The sequence below is a fragment of the Urocitellus parryii genome, chromosome X (genome assembly GCF_045843805.1).
Source record: "Urocitellus parryii isolate mUroPar1 chromosome X, mUroPar1.hap1, whole genome shotgun sequence".
Classification (NCBI taxonomy): domain Eukaryota; kingdom Metazoa; phylum Chordata; class Mammalia; order Rodentia; family Sciuridae; genus Urocitellus; species Urocitellus parryii.
Window position 1 is genome coordinate 9,947,290 of NC_135547.1, and position 5,932 is coordinate 9,953,221.

The following is a 5,932-nucleotide window of genomic DNA, read 5'->3' on the forward strand; positions in this document are numbered from 1 at the left end:
CTCCATTGATATTTTTGTTAAATTGAGTTTTTCATTTCAAAAATTAGTATTTGGTTCTTTTTCAAAATGTCTATTTATTGAAATACTTTTCATTTATTTTTCTCCTTTAGAATACAGAGAAGAAATAAATCTAATTTATATATTAAAACATTAATGAAATACATAAAATTCAATTAAAATATGCAATATCTAATAATGAGGGGGAAATCTGTCTAATCTACATAGACTACAATATTAACAAAATCAAAATCTAACATTGAAGAGTCTAAAATTATTCCTTGTTGATGTACTTGAGGTGCAGAGATTTCTTACTGGGCCTTCCCATCTTGGATTCTTGGATTCTGCCAGGTATCAGCTACATTTCTTCTGTCTATTGGTGTGCAAGTAACAATTGCTTTAGCAGTCTCCATATTGGGTTGACGATCTGTATATTTAATTGTTTGGCTATCTAGTTCAATTTTATTATTCAAAAACTGAACAGAATTTAAATCCTGGTGCCAATACACACAAACGTTATACTCTACACCTCTGCTGTGAACTTAGGTGGCTTATATTGTTGCTTGGCATGACTGAGCACCTATGACTTTTTTGGAGGGTCACAGAAAATGGCCCCTGATTGCCTGAAACCCAACAGGCAAAATGCTGCACATGCCCGGAATGTTTCATGATGAATCTGAGCACTTGCTATCCCTATTATTGAGGATATTAAACTATGTGGATCTTTGGTGGGTGTGTGCTATCCTATGTAGTTTTCAGTGCATGATCCATGACAGAGTTATAATGTATATTGCAGAAATGTGATCCAAAGGAGCTACATTCCTGGGCAGTGTGTTCTACTCTGTTCTAGTCCTGTTGCCAATGGCAGGGGATGGGGGACACTTGACTCACGTTATCAAACTACACAAATTATTCAAATGGAGTATTTCAAAGGAGTTCCCTATGACAATGTTTGCTTGTCTCTCCAGGTGTGAGGAAGCTGTAGGGATATAATCATTTCCAGAGATACAAACTTTGGCATAGTCTTGTAAAATGGCTGCCTACCATAATTCTCCACCAACATATTGATTAACTGGAATAATTTCACACACATCAGGTATCTTTCTCAGTCATGCCCCAGGGTAATTCAGTCTGATTCTCTGTTCTGCCACTGTTCTCAAAGTAAGCGTATCAGCTTTAACTCCTCTCTTTCTTTGTTATCCTTCCTTCCAGATCTGCCCTGATGCAGCGGATGCATATTTGGGGGGAAACAAATCTTGCTTTCTATTCTAGTAAACTGAATTTTCAAGTCTCTCCAGTTCTCTGACAGTCTAATAGTATATTTCAGTGCATTTCCTCTGTCAGGCACCTCATAGATGAGTTCTTCTCTAACTGGTTTATTTTCAAACTGTGGACGAGATGATATCTGCTACTTACCTCTTCTCTGCCATCTTGATTGCTCCTGTATTGAATCATTCTAATGAGTATATAAATATGCCCTAATACATGTCACCTAAAAATGCTGACATTATCCTTTATATTTTTCCCTTTTTCTCTGCTCCCTTTTTCAGTAAACCTCCTTGAGCTCTCTAAATATTTTCCTTTCTTTACACTTTTCCCGTTTGTTATAAAACTTATCCCATTAAACTTTCACCTCAAAACTCCAATGAATCCATGCTTTGGATCAAAAATTGTTAGACTTTGGATATTAGATGCCCCTCAAAAGGTCCTGTGTTAAAACTAGAATATTCATAGGTGAAATTTTGGATTTTGAGAGGTATGACCTAATCAGTCTATCCTAGTTTGAATTGACTAATTGGATACTGAGTGTAGGCAGGTTGCATGTAACTGAAGGAGGTGGGTTACTGGACATGTACCCTGGAAGATTTCATCTTCCTTATGCTCCCCCGCTTCTCTGCTTCCCAGCCACCATGAGTGGTGAAACACTCCCTTCTGCCATGATGTTCTACCTTGCCTTTTGCTCAAAGCAGTGGAATCACCCAAATACGGACTAAATCTCTGAAACCATGAGACAAAGCAAACTTTCCCATCTCTAAATTGATTTTATCAGATATTTTGTTTACAGCAATGCAAGTCAGAATAACATGTCCATGATCTCCAAATTGCCAAATTCAAGGGTTGATCATTGTTTTAAATTATATTTGACCTCTTCATAGCATTTGACATAGCTGATCATTAATTTCATTGAAAACTTTCCTACAAGGCTTTTCTAACCCAATGGTCTTCTATCTTTCCTCCTATTTGACTGGCTGTTTCTTAGACTTTCTTCCTAACTCGTTCTTTCTTCAACTTGCACAAGCTAAAGACCCCATAATCTTTTTTGTTTTATAAACTTTCTCATTATGTAGTCTTCTCCAGTCTCATCCCATGCTGATAAATGTCATCTATATGCTAATGGATTTTTTTGCCTAGTTCTAAATAGCTACAACTAACTGTTTGGCTTTCTTTCATCTACACTTCAATATGTTTAAACACAAATTTTGATTCCTATCCCCTCCAACAGTCAAACTTATTGTTTTCCAAGTCTTTTAAAAGCAATCTCTGATACTAGAATCTATTTACCATTTGCTCAAGGTAAAATTCTTGGTCATCCTTACATGTGTCTTTTCCTTAATCATTTGCCTCATTCAATTAACCCCAGTGAATTATTTTGACTTTATTTAGAAAACATACCCCACAAAACTTTGTGGGATTTGGAAAACATATCTCAAAGTTCTCCTGTTTTCTTCTTATCATATTGAATTAATTACAGTAGCTTAAAATTTTTTATAAAATCCCCTTCCACAATGTAAAATTACCATTTGGACATATTCTCAAATCACTTTTCCTCTCTTCCCTGTTCCTTTTGATTTACACATGCTGGCTTTCTTGCCATTCCTCAAACTTACCAGGTACTTTTTGCCTAAAATGTTATTACTTGAGATTTTTGTTCATAGCTTGTGTCTATTTTTCTACAATTCCTTACTCACAGAAAATATCTTGTGGCTCTTCCTCAGTTACTGTCGTGGTTGATTTTGGTTTCTGTAACAAAATACTTAAGATTGGGTACTTCATAAAGAAAAAAAACAAACAAAAAAATTTATTTAGTTCACATTTTGGAGGTATAATGTCATCATCAAGAGGGTCGCCTGCCAGTACTACAACATGGTATAGAAGTGGAAACGCAACAAGTCATATGAAGAACATGCCAGGTACATGGAATGACCTTGCTTTGTAACAATCTGCTCTTGTAAAAACTAACTCCCTCTGAATGAACATAATTAATCTTTTCTGGCCCTATGAACACCTAGTTTTCACTAGGCCCAACTTATAAAGAACCACAACCTAAAGACTTCCATCTAGAGACCAAGCTTTCAACATATGAACCTTTTGAAAACACACTTGGTCCATATTCAAATCATAGCAGCCACTATCTATAATTGCAATCTCTCAACCTCCTACAAACACCTTTCCTTTTTCTTCTTTTTTTCTTTATGGTTTCTCTTTAACACTTAATTCTATCTACTGTCACTTATTTTACTTACTTTAATTACTTATTTTAATTTTCTATCATTTGATTTTTCTCATGATAAATCTCCTGGGAATATGGAATCCAACCCACCCCAACTGCCTCCACTTACAAACTACTGATAAAGTATTTAACACATGAAAGAGTTCCCAGTTCATAGTAGTTGTCAAGTAGTTAACTGGCAAATGAACAAAACAATTTGGAAGTAAAATTAATGAGCCTAAAGAATGATCAAAACAACTAGCCTATCTTCTGTTACTAACACTGTGACTGAACCTGCTGAGTTAAGAAAATGCTAACCATTATAATCTGGGAGCACTAACATATAGTTGCTAGAAATACCTTTATAGATCCCCCCTGATTAATCCCTTCATATTATAGATGAAGTCATTTGAACAAAGTTTTATTGCTATATAGGAGGAGAGCCAAGACTGTACTCTAGGTTACCTAATATCTAGTCCAGCTTTTTACTTCCTTTGTACATTATTTTTTGGCTTATAGTCTAATAAACTGGTTGCAGTGTAAGGAATTTTCCTTACCCCTGACCTTTTGCAATTTTTCAAAACATTTTTATTAAGCACTTATGAGCATGGTCAAACATGGCAGAAGTCATGTTCTTTTTAACATTTAAGGGACATGCTTTATTCAATTCTGTCATACATTTTATATAAGCGACACCACTACTTAAATGGTGAAGAATAAACTATATCTAATTATAATTAACTCAGTTGGCATATTTTCTTTAATGCCAACATAAGAAATATATTTTTTTGCATTTAATTTATGCTGCCTAACATTGAATTATACTTGTAGTCCAAGTTTTCTCACAACATGATGTTAACTGACAAAAATTAATCATTTTCAGATAGGGTTTTTTGAGAATCTATTATGTGTTCTCATTAGAACATCAGAAAAATTTGTGTCAATAATTATCTTGGTAGCTTGTAAGTATTGATTAAAAATAAAATTTAAGAAAATTTATTCTCATTTTAATAATGGTTTTTAAGTACATTTATCACAAAATATTTACAAATAATTTTGACATTAGTGAGATATTTATTCAATTCATAATGTTAATGATTTTAGAGGTTTATACCGATTTAAAATACATTTACATTGTGGAGAGTTTTTTCATTATAAGTTGGTAAGTGGTGTGTGTGTGTGTGTGTGTGTGTGTGTGTGTGCAGGTAGCTATGTAAAAACTCATAACAATAACTAGCTGTGTTATGGGATAAATATTTATGTCCCCCTAGAATCCATATGCTGAAACTATAATCTCAATGTGATGGTATTTGAAGATGGCTTAATTGGGAAGTAATTAGATTTACATGAGGGCATATGGTTATTGCTCCTATAATGGGTATTAGTGTATTCTCAAGAAAAAGAAGAGACACTAGTGTTACAGAGACTGGTGCTTTGTACTTTGCATGTATTATTTCATTTAATACTTAGAAAAAAATCATGAGGTTGATCTTATAATTGTTCTCATTTTATAGATAACAGAAGCTTAAAAAGTATAAAATAATTGATTCAGTGTCTGATATAGGAACTGAATTCAAGTTTGATAAACTCCACAGTATAGTCTCTTTACCATCATGTTTTTCATCTAATGCAAGGAAACTAATAAACCAATATTTTAAAATATAGAATAAAAGTCATTTGATGTCACAGAGAAATAGCAATGATTAACTAAATACTTTTCAGAATGTTTCTAGCAACCTGATGAAAACCTTTTCAGAAGTACTAAATCTTGACTGTCTTGCAACTCTTCCTGTGTTCCCTTCCTCCCTCACAAGTTTCAGATCACTATAATGGTCTGAAAACACTACCTACTTTTCCAGGACTCACCACTTTTTCCCCTTACATACGGTTCTTCTAATAAATCTTGTATATGTCTCAAATAATTTGTACATCTTCATCTCAGCATATATGAACACACAATGTAGTAAGTCCTGATTAAATACTACTTTTCTCTATTATAGTCAATTTTTCATCTTTTTCCCAAACAAGTCTCCATTCTTCTTGATCTGTGTCTGTTCTTTCTTCCTCCTTTCTCAAATAAATACTTTCTTATGTCATTGCAGAGCACATATATCTGTTCAATTTCCCATCTATTTACCAATATTCAAATTTTCATGTGGGTTTATCACATCCCCACTTACCTGACACAAATGGAAATCTCTTTTGGGTGTGACTCCCATACATGTTGCAAATAAAAATAATATTGTCTCTGTATTTTTTATGTAAAATATTTAGGGATGAACTTACTAAGATATTAGAGAAACTATCTTTATAAAATTACAAAGATTGGCAAAGGAACATAAAATGGAGTCTTAAAAAATGAAACTGAATAAGAAGAGTTGATATCATAAAAGTATTAATTCTTCCTCACATTAAGCCACAAAATAAAAATTTCACAAATGTTCT